Source organism: Dermochelys coriacea, chromosome 4 (genome assembly GCF_009764565.3).
Source record: "Dermochelys coriacea isolate rDerCor1 chromosome 4, rDerCor1.pri.v4, whole genome shotgun sequence".
Lineage (NCBI taxonomy): Eukaryota > Metazoa > Chordata > Testudines > Dermochelyidae > Dermochelys > Dermochelys coriacea.
In genome coordinates, this window is record NC_050071.1 from 14,951,971 (window position 1) to 14,977,402 (window position 25,432).

Below are 25,432 nucleotides of genomic sequence, written 5' to 3' on the forward strand. Positions count from 1 at the left end.
TTAAAAACAAACAAAAAAAACATATTTCAAAATTATTTAGGTTTATGATTTTGTTGTTTCATCAGAAGTCAAGCTGCGAGCCATCTGTCAAGGAACGTTAAGCTCAAATGTCAATCTTTTTATTAAATGCATCTCAAATGGAAACTTTCATAAAAGCAAAAGTTACCATTTTATAATTGTTCAGAATTCTTGCTGAGAACCAGAATATACATCAATGTGCTTCCACACAGCCAGAGCCTAGCAATTTAACAAACATTGGATACAGGTCCCCAGGCACAGGTATCTTTATTACTGTAACGTTCTCTTTAATCAGAGGCAAATTCCAAATAAAGAGTCTGGTCTTAGTTAAAATTTTAGTTAGAGGTCAAGGTGATTAAATAATCTTGGTCCCGTGCACCCATTTACACCTGCCTACATGGAAGGGCCGTATCGGCCACATGACACCAAGAACTACAAAGTTTCAGGTGACCTCTTCTATTTAAATTGGCAGCTCTCTCTTTGGGGGAAAAAAACAAGTGAGATTTGCTGAGGTATCATTTTGCATTGTGAAAGTTTCTCTGCTAGTAAGTGGAGGGCCTCAGCTGCTACAAAACACTTCAGTTAATTTCACTTCTTCTATTCAGTCAATCAAACCCTGAAATGCAAATTATAAGACTTGCTCACTTGCTACAAAGATCTTAAGCTATCATCCACAACACTACTCAAAAGAAGCATTAAAGAGTCAAATGCCAGCATAACTCCTGAAATTATGAATACTTAAAATGAAACCTAAAATTAAACATATTTGATTTCTACATTACAGCAGCTTGTTATTCAAAACAGATTATATCAAATGACCATTTGCTATAGAGTGGCAAACCCACGTCCTAAAAGTTCAAAGTGGCCTTTAGGCAAGAACACTTAACTCGTGCCACTTTCCTACATTACTGTACCTGTTTGTTTTCACTGTCCATTTGTATGTAATCACAACAAAAATAACCCTTACAGTATGCCATGTCCAAGGTTACCCTGGGAAAGCTGCAAGTTACCAAAACAGTCACATTACAGTAAAAAGAGAACATAAAAAAACAACCTTGTGCTAAATGCATTCTCAAACAATATTTATGACCACATTCTATACATTGAAAACTCTATTTGTATTAAAGTACAGAAAATCCTCAAATGCACAGAAAGACTCCTTAACCTCTGAAGATCTCTTTTTAACAAGAAACCTATCAGTCTATAGAACCAAAAATCTTTGCATGCATAGCAATACAAGTATATGCTATATGCTTGCCTATTGTGAGAGGCTCATACAAAGAATTCTAACAGTTCTTCAGGGTCACTTAAAGACAGATTGTTAGAAACATACTACAACTGAAATCAAGATGATAGAGTAACCATGCTCAGCTCAGGAGCCCCACACATAGCTGCAGTTATTCTCAAATAGCTCTTGCTCAGGTGTATACAAAGGCTAGCCCAGCAATACTCTTGTATTCCAATGTTGGAATTAGTGCAACCCTGAGCAGCCTTTCAGTACTCCCTCTTGACATGAAACTGCATCTATTGGATTGGCTGTAAGATGAAGCTATCAACTAAAGCAAGAAGAAAGTCTGAAGATGCAACTTAAACTGAAGATGTGAAAAACGCAGCCTATCAAACAAGGAAGCGTTGAGCCATTAGACCATACTGGTGGATTGGAATCTGCAAAGATTTAATTTAGGGACTGTAAGTAGCCTGAGAAACTCAGAAATACCGACTTTCAGAAAGCCAACCAAAAAAGGGAATGATCTTCCGTTTTCCACTTACTTATCCTACATCTTTATAAGTGATGTTGGTATGGATAATAAGGGATCTTCAGGATAAATCTGGCAGCAGTACTATAAACTCACTGAAATTTTGCCAGGAGGAAATTAGAGGCAGTCATATAGATCATATCAGCATATTCCACGAAAGTGATAAAATAGTCTGGTTTACCAACCACAGTCTACCTTCTTGAGAAAAACATTTCCTATGTTTCTAAAAGAAGCCATGATTTTCTTCACACTGTTTTAAGCAGAAATGCAACTGGTTATAATCACTCTGCATGACAGCAGTGAGACCTCAGCTGGAGTGCTGTGTCCAATTCTGGATGCCACACTTGAAGAAAGATATGGACAAATTGGAGAGAATCCAGAAGACAGCAACAAAACTGACCTATGAGGTTAGAAAAACTGGACAAGTTTAGTCACAAGAAAAGAATACTGGTGGGCGAGGAGGGGGAAACCTGATAGCCCTTAACATTTTTGAAGACTATTATTATAAAGAGATTGGTGATCAACTGTACTCCATATCACTGAAGACAGGACAAGAAGTAATGGGCTTAATCTGCAACAAGGATGATTTAGGTTAGATATTAGGACAAACTTTGTACCTCTAATGGTAGTTAAGCTCTGGAATAGGCTTTCAGAGAAGACTGTGGAATCCCCATTACTGGAGGTTAAGAACCAGTTGGACAAACACTTGTCAGTGATGGTCTAGATTTACTTGGTCCTGCCTCAGTGCAAGGGGCTAGACTTGACCTCTCAAGGTCCCTTCCAGCCCTACATTTTTATGATAATTGTTTTAAGTTGCCAATATGGAGTAAACCCACAACTCCAAATTCTCCTGAGTCACTGTTTCAAATTTATTTATGATCATGCGACTAAAAGTTTATCTTAAACTATCAACATTTTTTAAAAGTTAGATGTCTTTTTCAGAAGAGCTTAGAAGGAAACCAGCAAAGCATCCCTCACCAACTAAGAAGAAGATAAATTTTCTAATTTGTGTTTGGGGGAGGGGGAAGAGAGAAGAGTTAACTTGCTTCTGCCTAAAGTTATTATTTAATGTCTGTACTGCAGTAGCATCTAAAGACCAGCTCTGCACTGTATAAACGTAAGTGACAGTCCCTTCACCCAAAATGCTTACGATCTAATAGAAATCCAGCTTATTGAGTCATTATGGCATATATTGTTCAGTCTTAGTTCTTTCATGCCTGAACAGAGGCTTGAACACACAAATGCATTTTCTCTTTTTTAATGAGGAAGGAAGCAGGAAGCTATGTAGGACTGCAATGAGATGTAAAAGTTATTCATAAACATGTTGACACAATTCAAAACCTCCTTCTAGGCCTAAAGCACATTGACATTTTCAGGATCTTTCAAAGTCTTGGTAAAATTCCAAGCGCTTTTTGAAGGTTCTCCAGCAAATAGCCTGAATAATTTCTCCCTCCCCTGTAAAGTAAAACAGTCTAATGCCCATCAACTCCATTTAATGCTCACCAAATGGGATTAAAACGACACTTGCTTAAGAAGATAGGAGTGTTTATCAATACATTTGTTTTCACCTCTGGAGACCTGGATCACAACATATGAAAAAGAGATCCATTAAAATAAACTGTAAGCAAGAGTAAATAATGCCCAGAAGTACTAAAATTATTCTACTTAACACTTACTGCACTGATCTATGTCAGAGATGTCAGTGTTTCTTCACGCTTTTGGTTTTCCTTGAAGTGAAGGGAAGTTTTCCCCACCACCAAACGCATCCAATTCCCAACATGAATATAGAGAATGAAGTCAGAAGTAATAACTTCAGAAATACTTTGCAAGACAAAAATTCAAACAAAACTGGGGTGTTACATTGTTTTTCTTTTAAAAACACCAAACAATATGTAAATAAAGATTAACAAATGTCTGAGGATGCTTAATTCTAATACTAATACAATTATGTTAACATAAAGGTATGAAGTAGAACCATGCTCCTAACATGACGTAGAGAGTGATCAAGACAAAAATAAAAGTTTCTGAATTGATTATTAATTAGTTTTAGTTTAATCATTAAGTACTGGCAAACAAGCATGCAGTCCTTCTCTCTGAAGCTGCGAGAAAAAAATCATAACCTATTAAATTAATCATAGAATCATAAAATATCAGGGTTGGAAGGGACCTCAGGAGGTAATCTAGTCCAACCCCCTGCTCAAAGCAGGACCAATCCCCAACTAAATCATCTCAGCCAGGGCTTTGTCAAGCCTGACCTTAAAAACCTCAAAGGAAGGAGATTCCACCACCTCCCTAGGTAACCCATTCCATTGCTTCACCACCCTCCTAGTGAAAATTTTTTTCCCAGTATCCAACCTAAACCTCCCCCACTGCAACTTGAGACCATTACTCCTTTTTCTGTCATCTGCCACCACTGAGAACAATCTAGATCCATCCTTTTTGGAACCCCCTTTCAGGTAGTTGAAAAAGCTATTAAATCCCCCCTCATTCTTCTCTTCTGCAGACTAAACAATCCCAGTTCCCTCAGCCTCTCCTCATAAGTCATGTGTTCCAGTCCCTAATCATTTTTTGTTGCCCTCTGCTGGACGCTTTCCAATTTTTCCACATCCTTCTTGTAGCGTGGGGCCCAAAACTGGACACAGCACTCCAGATGAGGCCACACCAATGTTGAATAGAGGGGAATGATCACGTCACTCGATCTGCTGGCAATGCCCCTACTTATACATCCCAAAATGCTGTTAGCTTTCTTGGCAACAAGAGCACACTTAACTCATATCCAGCTTCTCATCCACTGTAACCCCTAGGTTCTTTTCTGCAGAACTGCTGCCTAGCCATTCGATCCCTAGTCTGTAGCGGTGCATGGGATTCTTCTGTCCTAAGTGCAGGACTCTGCACTTGTCCTTGTTGAACCTCATCAGATTTCTTTTGGCTCAATCCTCTAATTTGTGTAGGTCCCTCTATATCCTATCCCTATCCTCCAGCGTATCTACCACTCCTCCCAGTTTAGTATCATCTGCAAACTTGCTGAGGGTGCAATCCACGCCATCCTCCAGATCATTAATGAAGATATTGAACAAAACCGGCCCCAGGACCGACCCTTGGGGCACTCCACTTGATACCGGCTGCCAACTAGACATGGAGCCATTGATCACTACCCACTGAGCCCGACAATCTAGCCAGCTTTCTATCCACTTTATAGTCCATTTATCCAGCCAATACTTCTTTAACTTGCTGGCAAGAATACTGTGGGAGACCGTATCAAAAGCTTTGCTAAAGTCAAGGAATAACATGTCCACTGCTTTCCCCTCATCCACAGAGCCAGTTATCTCATCATAGAAGGCAATTAGATTAGTCAGGCATGACTTGCCCTTGGTGAATCCATGCTGTTTGTGATCACTTTCCTCTCCTCTAAGTGCTTCAGAATTGATTCCTTGAGGACCTGCTCCATGATTTTTCCAGGGATTGAGGTGAGGCCCATCTTTTTTAAAGATGGGCACTACATTAGCCTTTTTCCAGTCATCCGGTACCTCTCCCGATCGCCATGAGTTTTCAAAGATAATGGCCAATGGCTCTGCAATCATATCTGCCAACTCCTTTAGCACTCTCGGATGCAGCACATCCAGCCCCAAGGACTTGTGCTCATCCAGCTTTTCTAAATAATCCCGAACCTCTTCTTTCTCCACAGAGGGCTGGTCGCCTGCTGCCCAGTGCAGTAGTCTGAAAGCTGACCTTGTTTCTGAAGACAGAGGCAAAAGAAATATTGTGTATATTAGCTTTTTCCACATCCTCTGTCACTAGGTTGCCTCCATCATTCAGTAAGGGTCCCACACTTTCCTTGACTTTCTTCTTGCTGCTAACATACCTGAAGAAACCTCTCTTGTTACTCTTAACATCTCTTGCTAGCTGCAACTCCAAGTGGGATTTGGCCTTCCTGATTTCACTCCTGCATGCCTGAGCAATATTTTTATACTCCTCCCTAGTCATTTGTCCAGTCTTCTACTTCTTGTAAGCTTCTTTTTGTGTTTAAGATCAGCAAGGATTTCACTGTTACGACAAGCTGGTCGCCTGCCATATTTAATATTCTTTCTACACATTGGGATGATTTGTTCCTGTAACCTCAATAAGGAGGTTTGGCCTTTAAAATACTGCCAGCTCTCCTGGACTCCTTTCCCCCTCATGTTATTCTCCCAGGGGATCCGGCCCATCAGTTCCCTGAGGGAGTCAAAGTCTGCTTTTCTGAAGTCCAGGATCCGTATTCTGCTGCTCTCCTTTCTTCCTTGTCTCAGGATCCTGAACTCGACCATCTCATGGTCACTGCCTCCCAGGTTCCCTACACTTTTGCTTTTCCTTCTAATTCTTCCCGGTTTGTGAGAAGCAGGTCAAGAAGAGCTCTGCCCCTAGTTGGTTCCTCCAGCACTTGCACCAGGAAATTGTCCCCTATACTTTCCAAAAACTTCTTGGATTGTCTGTGCACTACTGTATTGCTCTCCCAGCAGGTATCAGGATGGTATGCATCACTGTGGGCGAGAAACTGTGTGCAATTCCAGGGAGTAAGGTTACTACAATTGCTCCAGGAACAAAATTGGTAGGGGCATGATTAAACTGAATCTTCTAAGTGGTAAACACCTCCAGAGAGGTACCACCTCCTGGGGAGGCTTCCATATACGGATTCAAACTGGGTTTTCCACAGACCAACAAACAAAGGATGGGCTTTTGGCACAAAAATGCTGCCTTTAAATTTCCTCAGGGCCTTCTTTCTGATCCAGCAAATCGACAGAACCTCCTGTCTGAAGGGAACTCCCCCCACAGTATGCAGAAGGGTTGTGAAATCTTTGGCCTACTAGGGTCCCATAGGACTGACGGGTGACCTCTGGTGAGCCTTTAGCATGCATATAGGAATTTTTAATAATTTTTATAATGCTTTTGTCCTTAACAATAAAGATGCTTGCTTAGAAAGAGCTGTATAGTAACTTGTAAGTGATGGCATACCTTCTCTCCAGGACTATGAACAGTGTAACACACAGCCATGCTGGCATTCAGACAGACTGGTTTGCTGGGGATATCACAGTGTAAGGCAGGGAACTGTGCAGCCTTAAACCCATGGTCAGAAGGGAGTGGGACATGGGTTCCTGCCCAGAGACCGGGAACAGCTAGAGTGGATCACAGAGGAGGGAATACACGTGCACTTACCTGGAAACTGACACTCACCACAATCAAGCTAATTAAATTTCATGTATTTGTACCAATCCCTCGGTATATTGGCTGTTTTCAATGGCAAGAAGTTCTTGCTTGTTTGGTTATGGATATGAGTAACGCTGTAATGTCTAGAGGCTCTGGAAGGCATACAATCTAAATATGCAGGATAGCCGCAGGGTGGAAGAAAAGAGGAACCGCCATCCTGCTTTTACATATAGGGAGTTGAGGCACAGGGACACTAAGTACCTTGACCAAGCTCACAAAAACTGTGGCCAGAAGTTGAACCCAATTCTCTTAAGTCCCAGGCCAGTGCCATAACCACAAGACCAACTTCCCTCTAACTGCAGCAACAACATTGCATGGAGACACATACCCCCACAACTAAAAAGAAAAGGAGTACTTGTGGCACCTTAGAGACTAACAAATTTATTAGAGCATAAGCTTTCGTGAGCTACAGCTCACTTCATCGGATGCATCCGATGAAGTGAGCTGTAGCTCACGAAAGCTTATGCTCTAATAAATTTGTTAGTCTCTAAGGTGCCACAAGTACTCCTTTTCTTTTTGCGAATACAGACTAACACGGCTGCTACTCTGAAACCTGTGACCCCACAACTAACTTTACCACTTAGTCTACCACCAAAAACATTCAATTAATATTGTAGCCCAATTCTATTTTTAATTATGGCTCATGGACCAGAGTATAATAAACACAGGACAACAAACTAACCTCAGTCCATCTCCACAACACAGCTGCCATTTGCATAAATGGAAGCTGCATGTAAAGATCAAGGATAAGAGATTATTCTTATGCAGCTGCTAAACTTTTGATTTCTACTAATGTCTGCACTTAGTTTCACTCCTCCTTCTCTGAAGGTAGGAAAGTAGGAGAGTGAATTCCCAGTTCCAGGGTGTAGAGACAGCCCCTCCTGCTGTGCTGCTTCTTCCTAATGCTTTCTTTTTCTTTCTTTCTTTATTCAGTGGTCTAAAAAAGGAAGAGAGCGGCTCCACTGGACACTTTCCCCAGATTCCCATTGTCCCCTGGTCCATCACTGTGCTTGAGAGCAGGACCACCATAGTAGTAGGAGACAGGATATACAACCAATCATCCCCAAAAGAGCTGACTATATGTGCTGTCAAATGCACAAACTGAAAAGGGAGGGTTTTTGCTAACTTTTCTGTTACAAGCAGCTCCTAAGATTACTGTAATAGTAGTAGATATAAAAGTCAAGACAGACGTTATTTTTCAAGTTCATTGTATCACTTTAAAACTGTCTGTGCTGAAATCCCTGAAGAGTGGCTTGACAATGCTTTTCTTTCCTTCAGTTACTGCACAACTGTGCATACATGACAGCATTTACACTTTAGCCCAGGAGATCTGTGATTGTCCAATGGCCAACACCAGAAACTGATCCTGGGACCTCCAGAGCTAAAACCATGAGTATCTAAAGCCTGAGCTAGAGAGCCAGGCTCTGAAGCAGAGAGCTTCCAGAGACCTGTATCTTACGTAGTTTGGGCGCAGAAGGGCAAATATAATGCACAATGACCAGTACGTTACAACTGCATCCTGGTAGAACAATGGGGAAAATGCAGAATGAAAACAAAACAGTGAAACACTCCAGTATTTTAGGAGTGAATTTATTAATTTAAAAAGTATTCTAGGAACACGTTTCCTCCCCACAGCTGAACTTTTTCACTGCAGGAGGTCATTGCACTGAAGTAATTAGCTGTATTTTTGGACACTTACTTTCACAGTATGACTTATACTTGTGCCATCTCATTAATTAGCCAAACATTTTAAGATTTGAGCATAAAACCTAGCCATGGTAAATATAATTTTGCTTTTGTTTATTATGGAGCAGCATAGCTTCCATTGAAAGCTACTAATTTTGGTCCTTTGTCGAACGTCCATATCTGCTTCAAAGACTGGTAGGCTAGCTCTAGTGAGAAGTAGGATTTTTCTTCTGAATGCAAGCTTAACATACTTATACTTTTAAATCTCTTTCTGCCCCCCCTCCTTTTTTGGGGATGGGGGGAAGAATGCAACAACAGGAAAAAGTAAAAAAGAACCTAGTTGAATGGAGGCCCAAATTGGCTTGTTGGAGGCCAGATGAGCCCATATTACTAAAATGTTACTTTTTTGGCTAGCATCAGATCTTTCACTTTGTAACTAACCTTCTGAGCAGCTAATTCCTAACCTGTACCTGGTCCTCAATGCTGCACGTTATTACTATCACAGTGTAAGGGAACAGATTAACCCATCATGTTTGGCTAGCAAATTAAAGTAACGGATTTGTAGGATATGTTTGTGGGAACTTATAATGAATTTCAACTTCACAGAAAGAGCTAATAAAACAGGTAACTAGTTAAGTTGCAAGTTCAATTGTTCTTTCACATTTATTTGACAAACATTTTAAATTTACTAGAAAAAACAAAACAGACAAGTCTATTCAGCAGGATTCTCTCTTCATGGGGAAAAACAGGATTAGCAGTTTAAGCAAAACAATACAAAACAAAACCTATTTCCAGCAACAAGGTAAATTATCAGTAGCTAGAGTAGGATGCCCACACTAAAGCTACACAGCTAGATGTTGATACAAATAAAAAACAGCAAATAAGCCAGGAAGAGGGTATGTGTCCCTTTAAATTTCAGTGTATTAAATGGCCAAAAAAACCCAACACTTTAGTATGGAAAAATTAGGACAAAATTACATACTGAAAAAAGTCTTCCAATTATTTCTGAACGTAAGCACAATAAAACAGAGCTTTAACAAGTTCAAATCAGAAGGACAAGATCCACAGATGTTGGCTATCTCTGAGTGCAAGTGCTAGTCAATCACAAGCTAGCTGCATTACTCCCAAGACAGACAAACTAAGCTTTGCCCTTTTCTCTCCCCTACAGCTGAAATGAAAGGCAAAATATAGATGCACATTATTAGCAGCACTGACAGGAAGGGGAAAAGATTGTATACATTTAAAAAACTTGTAAATATATTCTCTCTGAAGCAACATCCACTCAGACTCATGCACAGACAATCTTTATATATAGAAACAGTTGGGATATTTTTGGAGTAGTGTTTGCTGGCTCCAAGTGTAAATGCTTGTTTTTGTCAGGTCTTCATTTCTGCCACAGCAAAACTGTCTACTAAATTAAGCAAGCACGCCAAAACGCAGATAAATGAAGTCCCAGAATCTTCAAGTACCCTTGGATGCAGCTGACAAACCAAACAGAAGGGTGTAGTACTGCTAGCATATGGCTTGATGTGAAATACCGGAGTCCTGATCTTACTGGGATGCTTAGGCATTCTTCAGAGGTTCTATAGCTATTAAAAATCCCTTTGTGAAAATCATTAGCATGGATGCCAGAAATTCAAGATTCGGAATTAGGGAGCCTCTTAAATGAGAACTGCCTCAGTCTCTCTCAACTTCTTCAGAAAGTTAGAATAAATATAATCCAGATAACTATTCTTGTTCAAGTGAATTTTCTATGGATCTTATTCATAAAAAATGCAAATACTACAGTTTGCATTGGTGTTTCTCTGGTTTTCTTAAGATGGATGCCTGGTACAGAACATGCAAGGACATCTTTTGGCTCTACTGTATCCAAATTCTGTCATCGCCAGAATCCGTTTGAGGATTTTTTCCTCTTCTATTCCTCCAAGAAAAACTTCAGCTATTCCCCTAGCTGATATTCATATTGCAAAAAAATTTAATAGGCACATTGTGGTTTTGTCAACAACAGAAGTGCTACGTCCTTTCTGGCCTCATCTTCACTTACTTTTTTATTCTAGTAATTCTGCTGAAACTTATTAATGAAGTAAATAAAGGAAACACCTATGTTTGCAGCTTTTGCTGAGAGCAGGAAATGCTTATTCTTTTGTGCAGCCACTGTTATTGCTATTATAAAATATTTAAAATGTAGATACCTCTAAGTTAAATCACAAGTACAAATACAAAAAAGACTGCTTATCACACCTTAACTCAAACAGATATTCACCAGCTAATAGAAGGAGAATAAAATAATAAACAGTATGCTTCAAGTGATATTAGCAGAGATCAGTTCTAAATGAATATTCACCTCCCAGGAACAACTGAATTTGAACACTAAGTCTAATATCATGGATCTAGCCACAAATTTCAGAGTCTGTGGATACATCTATAACAAAGGATTATGTGAAGAAAGCATGGTTAGTTTTTCTTTATACTATCCATCTATTGTCCCAATCTCAGAGAATGATGCCAGAGATACTCTGACCCTGCGGCTATGTTTCTCCTAAGTGAGCAGAATGCGAGGGTAGGTCTATATTACCTCAGTATCTCCTTTTCTCTAGGATGAGGAGACTATTAAACAGAGAGACTCAATCATAAGTTAAACATTAAAGAGAACTTCAAAGTATAGTACATTAAAGGTCAATTCCTTCCATCTCCTTTCAAGTCTGTTGAGACAGTTACATCACCTAAGCCCCTACAGGAATCTGTTGGCAGACTCGATTCTTATTTTGCTCTTTTGAAGTCGTACTCAAGTTGTATAGAAGCATAGGGCCCAACAATATAGAGCTGTAGCTATGCTTATGCTCAAATAAATGTGTTAGTCTCTAAGGTGCCAAAAGTACTCCTCGTTCTTTTTGCTGATACAGACTAACACGGCTACCACTCTGAAACCGGTAGCTATACTGTATTACCTTGTAACATGCCTGTGACTTAAAGTAAAGCAGAAGTTTATCTACCATTTTAGAAGCTTAATATACCTGAATGTAGTCTGACTTAAGCAACAGCTAGAAATACTGTCAATATACAGTCAATTTTTAAAAGCTTCTTAGAAATGGACTGGATTTATCCACAGTAACAAGCTACCACCTATAGTCTCCTAAAGAAACAGATGACTTAATGATCATGACAGAGTTCAGCTGCTCCACATTTTAGGGAACAAGTCAGTTTGTGTGAAAATGGGTTGATATGTACACGAGAAGAGAAGTGGGGGGGAACAAAAAAACCTTCCTGTAATGTTTATCCTGATGTACAATTCATTTATAGAACGTCTGGTAGCGAACAATGTAGTTAAGGTTACAGTAAGGCAATTTAAAAAAAGAATTTCAGAGTGAAATCAGTTCACCTACTTTCAAGTTACACAGAAAAAAACCGACTTTATATCGGGGTGGGAAAACTATGGCCCACGGGCCGCATCAGATCTTTTAATCTGGCCCTTGAGCTCTTGCTGGGGAATGGGGTCAGAGGCTTGCCCCTCTCCACGTGTGCTGTGGCTCTGCACAGCTCCTGGAAACAGCAGCATGTCCCCCCTCCGACTCCTAAACGTAGGGAAAGCCACGGAGCTCCACACGCTGCCCCCACCGCAAGCGCTGGTTCTGCAGCTCCCATTGGCTGAGAACCGTGGCCAATGGGAGCTGCAGGAGCAGCGCCTGTGGCCTGGACAGTGCACAGAGCCGCCTGGCTGGCGTCACGCCTCCCCATAGGAGCCAGAGGAGGGACATGCCGCTGCTTCTGGGAGCTGCTTGAGGTAAGTGCTGCCCAGAGCCTGCACCCTTGACCACCTCCTGTGCCCCAACCTCCTGCCCCAGCCCTGATCCCCCTCCCGCCCTCCAAACCCCTTGGTCCCCGCCCGGACCACCCTCCTGCACCCCAAACTCCTCATCCCCATCCCAACCCCAGAGCCCACACCTCTAGCCAGAGCCCTCAACCCCTCGCACATCCCAACCCACTGCCCCAGCTCGGAGCCCCCTCCCGCACCCTGAACTCCTCATTTCTGGCCTGCACCCCCAGCCAGAGCCATCACCCCTTCCCGCACTCCAACCCAATTTTGTGAGCATTCATGGCCTGGCATACAATTTCTATTCCCATATGCGGCCCTCAGGCCAAAAAGTTTGCACGCCCCTGCTTTATATAGTAAAAAAAAAAATATTACAACACCTTTGTTCATGCATAACTCTAGTGCCCAAATTTCTAAACTTGAAACCTTTCAAGTATGATCCTCAGTTTTGAATACACCTAGCAGAAAAGTTTGCTAACATTCCTCGCTATGCTATTATCTGCATGCCTAAAATAATATTGCAGCTAATAGCTCTACAGAAAAGTCTTTCAACATAGAAACAGTTTAAGTACTTGAAAACAGTGTTAAAATGCTTCAGAACACAGTTTAGGCAGGTTAGGCATCTCTTGTAAGCTGTATGTATTACAAAGCCTACTCTTGCAGAACTGGCACAATGACTGAAGTACAGTTTAAGACTTATAATAACGGGTTCTCAGAGCTGAGGGAAAGTTGAGGGATGCTCCACTACCTGCGACCTGTGGATGGGCTTGCTTACTCTCAGCAACTTAGGCAGAGGTCCCTAGCACTAATGTATTAACAGAACATTCAACCTACAACCAAGTGATGCGAAGGCGGGGGGACTGCAGAACCCTTTTCATGGGGAAACCAAGCCCAGGAAACTAAGGTAATCTAGTCATAGGAGGAGAGATGCCTTTATCTTCCCTCTTTCCCCCTTTTAGAAATAGGTGATCTGCCAGACAATGATCTGCAAAAGCTGCCTTTTAGCTGACAAGGCATAACACAACCACTGAAATCTCTAGGTTTGGCATCTCCTCCCCTGCTGGGTTTGGTTCTGCCTGATGAGCCTGGCTGAAGACTTTCCTGTAACAATCAGAGGACCTTCCTGAACAGAAGAATGTTAAAGAACCTATATTTTACACCCAAGACAGGAAGCTAGAGAGTTCAGTTCAGTTTCTCATGGTAACCTTAAATAGCCATGCTGCACATATGTAGTAAATTTAATACATTTGTTATCCTTTCTAGCAGACCAATACCGAAAAGTCAGAAGCTTCTTTTACATGCATCTACAATTTAACAGAGATCTGCACAAACCTTCAGGTTGTTGACAACACAATATGAACTGCACTACATGTTACTTCAGAGCTATAAAACCACCATCTGGAAGTATGCCATGTGCTCTTAGAGGTATAGCATTCCCGTTTCTTTTTAAATTTTAAATATGTACCTTAGCATTTGTCCTTACATGTATGCAGCAAAATAGCACACACACCATAACAGAGATCTTGACCTTTCTTCCAATTGCTAAGCATTTAACATAACCTTTGTTTCTTGGTCCTTTTTTTCTTTTTCTTTTGTGTGTATTTTTATATATACAAAGAAGTGGTATCAGTCATTTAGTAACTTTTTGGTCACCAGCTTCATCACAAAATGAAATGAGAATGTTAATCTCTCTTGTGGTTTGCTGTAATATCACATTCCCTTCAGCACAGGAATTCAAACAACTGTTCCTCCTATTTCAAGAAGCTCCTAAATATTTAAGGAGTTTTACAGGCAGTGTAATATTTTCATAAACTGTATTCCCGATCAGTGTCTCCCTTCCTTCCATGCCCATCTATAGCGTTTGTGATTTACCAGACACTCAGTAAGGAGATGACTAGATACATGAGCTATACAAAAATATGAAAGGGTTTTCCTTGGAGGGGAAAGGAGGGAGATGAGGGAAGAAATCACCAACAACCACCTCCCCACTGCTCAGAAAGAGGAAGGGATTTTTACAAAGATGCTGTCACAGTGCTTCCATGGTTTGCCAGAGCCTCCAGTTCAGTGGGGTCTGATAAATTTGAAACCCAACCTGCAATCCTTCTCCTCTTCTGACAGAGGAGACCCACCATTCTGTATTCTCCTACTTCCACCTCAGAGCCTTCTGGCTGCTGTGAGAAAAAGAGGTCTCTGCCATTCTAACCTTCCCTCAGCCTCCATTTTTGGTTCCTCTCCAGTGAATAGTTCCAGGTCTTGGCTCTGTTACTGCTCAATTTTCCAAAAGTAACAGCAGAGTGAAACTGACTCAATTCTCACCACCTCCACAGCAGCCCATTAGGCTCTGAATAACAGCAGTAAAAGTTGACCAGACTGTGGTTAGTTTTCACTCTACTGCAACATAGCAAAGCTATAAGCAGTAGCAGAGAGACATTAGCACTAGCTGTCTGCATACATGGGAAGACAGTCCTCATCATATTAAGATCTGTTCCTATTTGGAAGATTTTGCACTCCTACGAGGATGGTAGTTTTCCTGACTACAACCAGCTGTACAAGAGTCCATGCTAGTCCAAGACACATCTAGGCCATAAATGCCACATCACTCCCCCAAAGAGAACAGGAGAGAATTTCCTAACAAAATCATCTCACTTGGACCAACATCAACTTCATGCAAGTTTAGATAAGATCCTCCCCTGGGAGGATTTAGAATCTCCTAGATTTAGGAGGAAATTTAGTGTCACTATACTCTTCTCTGGGAAATGCTTCCAGATGACAATTTAGTGTCTTCAGAAGAAAAATTTCACTTTCTTCATACATATCCCCATGGAGATCCAGCTGGGAAAACACTAAGATACTAGACACCACAGCTCCAAGCTGCCACAAAATATCTGTTCCTCTTTAACTCAAGTTTAGGCCTTTGCTTTCAACAATTAGTAAACAGAACTGTGACAAAGTGAGGAATTTTGGTAATTTTGTATGATTCCTATGCACGTCACAGTTTCTCTCTGTCCTTTACATTGCATTGCTATGCACTGAGGATAAAGGGAAAGAGACAGGTGGTGGCTGTGCCACATAACTCTCTGGGGTGATATGAATGGGTTGTTCAGCTGGCTAGAGCCAGTTCATATCTATTGAGATCCAGAAAGACAATAGGAACCCCATTGTTCAGGTCATTTACAAGTAGCAACCAACAGCCAAGAAGAAGGAGACTTTCTCCGCTCCTCTGCAGGGAAGCAGAGCAAAGGCCCCACGCTGGAGAACAGGGGAGAGGCGTCAGATGTCTGTGTTAGGACTTCCTGATGCGGTATCCCACTTGACTAATAAATCCTTCTCTGTTTTGAAAAGACTACCTGGGCGCCACTGCAGATACTTGCTAAGATTCACTGATCCCTGAAAAGGGAAAAAAGTCTCTGAACAGGAGGTCTCTATTGGAGCTCCCGCATGGTGTGCAACAGGAGTGCTGGAGCCTGTAGGCTCGATCCTGGAGGCACTGGGGCCCCATAGCCTACCCGTAAGGCACAGAGAGGCTTCTTAGGGGCTATTTAAAAGCTGGGATATAGCAGCGAACCTGTGGATCGGTGACAAGAACTAGCATACCTCAGCCAGGATCTATATTGGCAAGGGAAAACCAAAGAGCAGGATGCTGAGATGTGATTTGCCACCATGGAGGAAGGAGAGAACGTCAGCTACCCAGGCTTGGCTGTCTCTCCCAGCTTCTTTGTCTGAAAAGCACAGGCTCTTCTGCTCCTCCCACAGATCTCAGTCACCAGAACTCCCTCTAGAGGGACTGAGGAGGGAGAAAGAAGGTAAGTTGTGTAAAGAAAAGGAAAATGGCACTTGAATTTAAGATGATGCTTGGTCCTCTCCATCTCCAGAGGAGGTGGTGTGCTGCCATGTACAAGGAAACTGCTGCATACCTCAGAAAGTGGAGGTCACTGGGGAGAAGATCCACCTGCAGGATAGAAAGCCTGTGCCATCAGGTGCAGCTTTTCCACTGCCTAAAGTAAAGACAGGGACAGCCAAAGACCAACAATGGACAAGCATATACAGGACTTGTGTCCTCAACATGGAGTTTTTTCCTATCTCCATCTGCTGGAAGGCAGGTATAAACTCAATGACTGGGCTATCTTAGGAAGACCCCCATGGTCTTTCTCTCTTTCACGCACACACACCCTCTGCCCATATTCAAAGCACTAAGACTGAATTTAAAACCTATCTGCCTTCATGTAATTTCCATTGATACTCTGCAATGCAGGCATTACGCCCATTATTTCTATCATGGAGAAAACACGACAACTCCAAGAGTCTTAAAAAAATTGTATCGGGCCAATATACAGTCACCATTACCGTAACAGTAAACAAACAAAAGTAGACAAGAGAAAGTCACCTCTGCGTAGCTAAATCCAGAATTTTAGAGTGGGTTTGTGTTCACCTGCTCAAGGTGACTATCATGAATGTCTTTGGTCAGTGCTGATGTGGAAAAGGCAAGTTAGTTTTCAACATAAACAACAATAAAATGCATATCCTATTCATGTTTCATTGCAGAGAGTGAACACGTAGGACACAGATGAAGCTCTTCTCCCTAATCTAAACGAAAATTCTGTTTGTTTGTGTGTTAAAGTAACATGCTTCATATCCTGCCAAACTTTGTGGAGCCGTTCATTAGAAATGTGCAACACCATGTTAGTTTCCTATCTGGAAAAGTGAATAGTTAGGAAACAAACAGCAAGACTGCTTTAAAACAACACAGTTAGCTTCCTTTCTAATAACAAGCTGAACAGATCTAGTATTCTAGGTTTATAATGCTGCCTGTGTTTGGTGTGGAGACGAGAGCATATTGTCAAACCTCTATAATGTAAAAAAACAAAACGTACAGTTAGGTGCAACAACATTCAGCAACCACATCCTCTGGGGCTCCCCAACCCTCCTCCCCCTTACTTTAGGGGTGTTTTTCTTGACATATGGTGCAAACCTAAGTGTAGTGAAATTCTATCACCAGGAAATCATGAAACATCAGGGTATCTGGGAATCTGCAGACGACAGTAACTTTTATGGTGGTGGAATTCCAAAGGGCTTCATGTTATCATGAACAACATCAACAAAGCTCACAAAAAGTATACTACAGAAACCAATCCTGAAGAAAAGTTGCAAAAACCCAAAGGGATCTATTCTCTTAGCTTTTGGGCCAACCTGCAATTACATTTAGTGGAAATGCATAATTCTTCCACTGTATCACACCATGTTTTTTTCCCTGCCTTTAAATGAATAGAAATAACGATCACTTCTTTTGCAAACCATCCCTGGTACTACAGTAAAACCAGCTGGCTTTTTATTTCTCCCCCTCGCTTTTTTGTTTGTTTGTTTGTTTCCTCCAATCAGCATTTTTACAAGAAATATTAAAATATTTACTGCATGGAAATACCAGATACCATTTGAAATACTTACATTTTTTCAGTTTTTATACTTAGTTTTACTAAGTCCTTACATGCAGATTTTTATTTTTTATTTGTATAGTAAGTAAAGCAGAAGTGAGTTTCTTCCATTATCCTGATAGTCTGCATGATCTGTCTTAAATGAGAGATACAAGAGTTTGTCGTGTTTATTCTCTTACACTGGGACAATAGCTACAACAATGAAGAATGCAGTACATGCAAGTTTTTTTTTTTAATTGAAAATTAGTAAGTAAGTTCCTAGAAGGTTATAAATGTAGAGAGAGGTAGAAGTCTTGTCAAATGCAAAATTCTAGTTTCATCATCTAAATGCATAGGAGCCTGAATGTTTGTGACTTCTTGAGCAAGAAGAAATGGTGTTCCACCAATCAGACTATAAATTAACAAACCCCATGAGAAAGAGCCAGTATAAATAAGACTCCTGTTTACATAAGGATTCAAAAGTATCCTGGATTGTCCAATGAAACAGCTAGTTTGGAGACCCCACCATTCCCAAGAAGTGAGCATTACTAGTGGCCTTATAATGAGATATAACAAGGACATCAGAGTGGCCTAAAAGAGTTAGACCTGCAGTCATGAAGCACTTAGAGAAAGAAGTCAGGAGCAACTGAGGGGCAGCTGGAGTACTCATGTGACCAACGGCAACCACCACCAGGAACAAATTTTCTCTTGGGCCATGGGGGTGGAGTAAAAGTGACAGTCCATAATCCTAATGTAAGACAGCACATTTGTGGTTCCCAATTGATGATGGTAGTACCTGAATAGAAAGCTTTTCTCTTTGGGAAGATCCGGAGTGAAGAAGGAAGCCCTGTTTCCAAGTATTCTGAAAGCCTGCAGTAGAGGGAAGGTTTTTACTGACAGACCTGCCACTATATCAGAGTTCAGTAGGGTACAGTATTCTAACCTAAAAAGAGAGAGTCACTAATCAAGTTGTCTTGAGTGATGGCCTTGGCGTACCTGATGAGGCCAGTAATGGGCTGAGTCCAGGGGGTTGAAATAGAAATCCATATTCTGTGAGCAAGAATTTTTCAGAATAATTCACACACACCCTGATAGCATTCTTAAAAAAAAAAAAAGTTCTATACCTTACAGAAAGAGATTTGTTTAAAGTCCATCTAATGATCAAGTCAAATAATCAGTGACATTTCATCCCTCAAAGAAAATTTGCACTTGTGGGAAAGGGGAGAAAGGAAATTATTCCCCAGGCTGTACAGCTTTCTTTACTCTTGATGCTGTACAGCGCCAAGACTAATAAAACAAGTGAAGCCCAGCAGCACTACAGCTCACACTCATTCTATCACAGAAAGATAATGGCCAGCTTCCTCTCTCTCTCCATCAGTTCTTTGCAGCAATGATTAACTACGTGGAATGAAGCCACCAAAAAACAAAACAAAACAAAAACAAAAAACTTATTTCACACAGCTTAAAAGTTCCAATGCTTACCCAAAAAGATCCAGCTGTCAGTAAATAAAGTTAGATTAGTCAAAGCTTGATACTAAAATCAATTGTGTTTGGCAATCATTGGCACAATAGCCAGTCTTTTTTAGTTAGACAAAGTGACATTACAGAACAGTCATAACAGGTCACACTACCCCACAGCAATGTTTAAACCACCCAGAGCTTGGGGTGTTTGCGGGGAGGGGACGGGCAGAAAGGGGAGGTGGAAGACGAGAAATAGAAAGAACTGTGTTAAAAGTGACAAATCCCTCCCAGGGATATATTTAAAAGGAGAAAATCTTTGCTATTTTATCAGGGAAGTCAACAATGCTCACCTGGTCTAGCTTGAAGTCTTACTTTATATCCAGAAAGTTAGATACACGCAACTCAGCCTCTCTCACGTATTCATCGCCCTGCACATCTGTATTAATGCAAGGCTATAACTCTATAGAATACCAGATTTCCACACCTATTTAATTGTCTTTTCACAAAACTGATTTGACAGCTATCAGCATGCATTCTTATAGTCCTAACTAACTTGCAATATGACACTGAGAAAACTGAAATACTTTAACTGCCTTGGGTATAATGTAACAATCTTTGCCAGAAGTGGGAACCATGAGTCTGTAATATGCAAAAGAGCTTTTTTAAAAAATCCCATTTACAACATTATCATAAGCACCCAGAGTACATAACAGTGCTGATCCAGTAAATACAACATCAGAAAGTCACTATGTAATTATAACAAGTATTCTAGTCTCCAAATCAAATGAAATTCAGTACCAGGCTAATGCTAGTAACACTACTCTTAGCCTAACAGAACAGAGTAGATCAACAAACATGAAGAAAAGCAGTACTTGTGGCACCTTAGAGACTAACAAATTTATTAGAGCATAAGCTTTCGTGAGCTACAGCTCACTTCATATGCTCTAATAAATTTGTTAGTCTCTAAGGTGCCACAAGTACTGCTTTTCTTTTTGCGAATACAGACTAACACGGCTGCTACTCTGAAACCAACAAACATGAGTAAGCCTTGAACTATACAGCAACTGGAGAGAAGCATAAGCAGAAACCTATTTCTATATTTTTTGTCAAACTAAGTTTGGTTTAATAGACTGCCTCCTCTAATTGTCATTTGGAGGACTTGGTTATTAAAAAATGTTTAATTTGCTAGTCAGAAGACACATTTAGCTTGTTATTCCTTTAACAGGTCAGTTTTTTTAATTATTATTTTATGTTGTGATGTACTGGATGTTAGTTAAATAGTTTACTTCATGTCTTCATTTTGAAAAGCTTCATTGTACATTTTTTGTATGTTCAGTATGGGACACTGTTATTTGCTGTTTGTTACATAATCCACCAATCACTGAGAGCAGTGGCACTGACTCAAAGTTATTTCTATTGTGGTAGCAGTCCAAGTATGCAATCAGTTCCCCACTGCACTAGATGCTGTATAAACACATAAAAAGCATGTGTCCAAAGAATTTGTAATCCAAGGCCCCAGTCTTGCAATGCAACACAAATATGTGGGCACGCACAGATACCGGGATTGAAGCACTGCAGGATCAGAGCCTAAAACAGCAAACACCACACAAAGGGTGAAGGAGTGGGAAAAAGTAAATGTACACTTTTGGTCATTTTGGGGTTTTGTTTTTAAACACACCTAGTTTTGTTTTCTAGCTAGATAAAGAAATGCTAGTGAACTATACCCAGTTACCCCTCAGCCTATCCATAATTAGTTGGCTTATAGCTTGCATGTGTCATGGAAAAAGCAGATCTCAGTTTGGGAAGAGAGCAGTTCCATTTTTATAGCTACAAAAGGACTAAACTTGAAAGTGACTATGAATTACTTCCCTGACTATCCCAAGCTGAGAAACTCTGTACACTGACTTATTCACTGCATAATGCTAAAAATAGAGTCAGCAGCTCTTAATCCAAAACACATCTATGGAACAATATGGATTTCTTTGGTGGCCACAATACCCCCTCTAAGTTCTTAAATACAGCTGTAAAGGCTGTGTAGCCTAGAAGATAAATGCTTTGGTATATGAAGCCTTCTCTATTCGCGTAGCTGAAGTCAAAGTATCTTAGTTCGACTTACCTGGCCGTCCTCACGGCGGCGAGTCGACCGCAGCAGTTACCCTGCCGACTCTGCTTACTCCTCCTGCCAAGGTGGAGTACAGGTGTCGATTCGGGGATCGATTTATCGCGTCTCGATGAGACATGATAAATCGATCCCCAATAGATCGATCACTACCCGCCGATGCAGCGGGTAGTGGGGACGTACCCTTAGTCCAAGGCATTTCAGGAAAGTCTTTGTGCTAAAGTTCCCTTATTCTAGCAACAGCCATTAAATACTCAAAGCTATCCTGAAGAAGTGCACTTATCTCCCCAACTGAATGTTGATAGTTTTATCTAACTATCCTAGCTTCTTCTGACTCTACCACTCAAGGGCAGGGCTAACATAATGAGTAGGAAGAGGGTCAAAGTACAGGCATGTATCTTTGTCCAGACATATAGTGAATCTTAACAGCAGGGCCTGGACACTTTGGAGAAAATATACAAGCCAAGGGCCAGAGCCACAGATGCCAAAAGTCCAGCACGACTCCATTGATGTCGGCTGACAATTTAAACCCAGATCTTCCTGGCACTTCTGACTATATTCCAGTACTTGAGAAGTTGTCTTGCCCTGTTTTCCCTTCCTTAAAGCTTTCCAAAACAAAAAGGGATTACAGGAAAGGCGTTCACAACTGGAAATTTCTATTGGGAGGAGAATTCATCCTGTGCTAGCTCTCCCATTTCCAGGGCAGATTATAAAAATCTTACATTAGGACAAATACAAACGAAAACCAACATTTAGGGATATGAAATAACTAGACAACAATTATTCCACAATCTCCTTTAACTGCCACACATCCAGATAGATTCTCCCACCCACCCACCATGCCAGGTTCCATTACCCCAGAATGTGATGAGCTGTGATTTGGGAGGAGCAGGGGAGGGGAGTGTTTTTGACTATCTGAAGAGAATAGTTTATCAGAGAAGGACTTTGTTTTTTCTGGCTCTTGCCAGTTAACAGATCACAGTTGTCACTTGCACATTTACTGTAGGTTCTCAGAAGGATGGAGTTTTGATAAGCCTCTTTTCACTTGTGTAAGAAGAGCCTGCGTTCAATGCACACGGAGAAGGGGTCAAGTAGAAAAAATGAACAAGCCTTTCTCCAAGACTCCAGGAACAGCTGGACTCTCAGACTAGCCACAGTTGCTATCTTCAGTTCTCCTGAATAACTCCCCAGTGAAGACTGGGGAGGACAACTTCACATTCTCATATGACGGTTTCAGTTCCAGTCCAACTCAGAGAAACAATAAAGTGTCTGGGGCAAAGGATCTTCCCAAGCGTGGAATCCCCTACCACAGAAGGAGGATTTAAAAGGCTAGATGAATAATTAATTTGCGGAGACCGCCCGAAATAAACCACTTATTAATTTTAGCTGCATTTGGTTATCTAATAAGCTAAATAGACTGGTGCGACACAGAAGCCCCTTGGCAAAGGGTCCCCTATTCTTTGCAAACAACTCTCATCTCAGACCTGACAAACTCACTACACCAAACACATGGCTTGCACAGTATTTATCCATAAAGAGTAACAGATAAGGTATCCACAGAAAGCTCACAATTATCAAGACTCAATCACTATGAGATGTCTGTCCAGGCAATATTTAAGAAATAATGTTGCTATGTTGAAAATATGCTTTATGGATTTGGAGTAAAAATTAGTCACCAAGGGAGACTATGTCTTAGTGATGGCCTGTTCAAGTAGGACGGAGTTGTTATTCTTCCTGGTTAGCCAGTGAGGTAACGCAAGGCTCAATTGTCTAGCCTTGCTCCACCCCAAGACTATCAATGGAAAACCACGAGACACAACGGCAAACAATCAAAACCACTTGGAGAAAATATCTTGTGGAGTGGGAGTGTTTTCATGCAAGTTTGGATCCTGATTCCGGGAAAGCCAGCCAGCTCTGCAACGGATTGAACTTTGGGGAGAAACCTAGTTTATTAGATAGGAAAAGTAACTCTTTGTAATTGTAGACCCTAGTTCACGTTTTATGATTTTGTTTTGTATGTAATCATAGACTCTCAGACTTTAAGGTCAGAAGGGATCATTATGATAATCTACGCAGGCCACAGAATCTCACCCACCCACTCCTATAACAACCCCCTGACCTATGTCTGCACTATTGAAGTCCTCAAATTGTGGTTTAAAGACTTCAAGGTACAGAGAATCCTCCAGCAAGTGATCCGTGCCCCACGCTGCAGAGGAAGGTGAAAAAACCCCAAGGCCTCTGCCAATCTGCCCTGGAGGAAAATTCCTTCCCGACCCCAAATATGGAGATCAGCTAAACCCTGAGCATGTGGGCAAGACTCACCAGCCAGACACCCAGGAAAGAATTCTCTGTAGTAACAGACCCCACTGTGACGGGGATCACAGAAACCGGCTGCCAACTGATGTGCCAAGACTACTTCTGCCCCTGCTTTCCCTGCCAGCTTGGGACTCCAGCACCCTGTCTTGTTGAATCAGACACACCAGTCTGCTCCAACACAGACCCAGGGGCTGAACCATGTGCCTCCAAAGCTGCAGACTTAACTGAAAGCAACTTAAGAAGTATTCCTGTCTTTAACACTCAGATGTCCTACTCCCAGTGGGGTCTAAACCTCAAATAAACCCATTTTACCTTGTATAAAGCTTATACAGGGTAAACTGATAAATTGTTCGCCCTCTGTAACACTGATAGAGAGATATGCACAGCTGTTTGACCCCCCCAAGTATTAATATATACTCTGGGTTAATTAATAAGTAAAAGTGATTTTATTAAATACAGGATTTAAGTGGTTCCAAGTAGTAACAGACAGAACAAAGTGAATTACCAAGAAAAATAAAATAAAACATGCAAGTCTAAGTCTAGTACAGTAATAAAACTGAATACAGATAAAATCTCACCCTCAGAGATGTTTCAATAAGTCTCTTTCACAGACTGGATACCTTCCTAGTCTGGGCACAATCCTTTCCCCTGGTACAGCCTTTGTTCCAGTTCAGGTGGTAAGCTAGGGGATTTCTCATGATGGCCACCCCCTTTGTTTTGTTCCACCCCCTTATATATCTTTTGCATAAGGTCAAAATCCTTTGTCCCTCTGGGTTCCCACCCCTCCTTCTCAATGGAAAAGCACCAGGTTATAGATGGATTCCAGTTCAGGTGACATGATCACATGTCACTGTAAGACTTCCTGTATACCTGTGGGCTGGCAAGTGGGTAACAAAGACTTGCAAGTAAAACAGAAAAGGAGTAACCAATTTATTTGAGTATAAGCTTTCATGAGCTACAGCTCACTTCATCGGATGCATAAAGCTTATGCTCAAATAAATTGGTTAGTCTCTAAAGTGCCACAAGTACTCCTTTTCTTTTTGAGGATACAGAGTAACACGGCTGCTACTCTGAAACCTGTCATTACGCAAGGCAAGTAAAACAGAGCCATCTACAGGTAATTGTCCTGGTTAATGGGAGCCATTAAGATTCCAAACCACCATTAACGGCCCACACTTTGCATAACTACAATAGGACCTCAGAGTTATATTTCATATTTCTAGTTTCATATCCAAGAGTGATACATTTATACAAATAGGATGACCACACTCAGTGGATTATAAGCTTTGTAATGATACCTTACAAGAGATCTTTTGCATGAAGCATATTCCAATTACATTTTATTCATGTTCATTAGCATATTTTTATAAAGTCATATCGAGTGCAACGTCACACCCACCCTATCTAGCATCCCATCACAGGCCACTGGGCATATTTACCGCTAATAGTCAAAAATCAATTAATTGCCAAAATTAGACTATTCCATCATACCATCCCCTCCATAAACTTAACAAGCTTAGTCTTGAAACCAGATATGTCGTTAGCCTTCTAAGGGGAGCAGTGGAGGCAATTTCAGAACTTCACTCCTGTGATGGTTAGAAACCTTCGTCTTATT

At 41.1% G+C, this 25,432-nt stretch overlaps 1 protein-coding gene across 2 annotated transcripts in view; it reads right to left on the reverse strand.

Moving 5' to 3' along the window:
• CNOT6L (CCR4-NOT transcription complex subunit 6 like) overlaps nt 1–25,432 on the reverse strand; it is a 65,267-nt gene that overhangs the window by 24,368 nt on the left and 15,467 nt on the right. The window contains exon 1 of one of the 2 annotated variants that reach the window (XM_043513043.1): nt 3,448–3,468. The exons of the other annotated variant lie outside the window; for it this stretch is intronic. The gene's annotated coding sequence lies outside the window, so the exon portion shown is untranslated. Of the gene's footprint in view, nt 1–3,447; nt 3,469–25,432 lie in introns of those variants that run through there. 2 annotated transcript variants of the gene reach the window in all.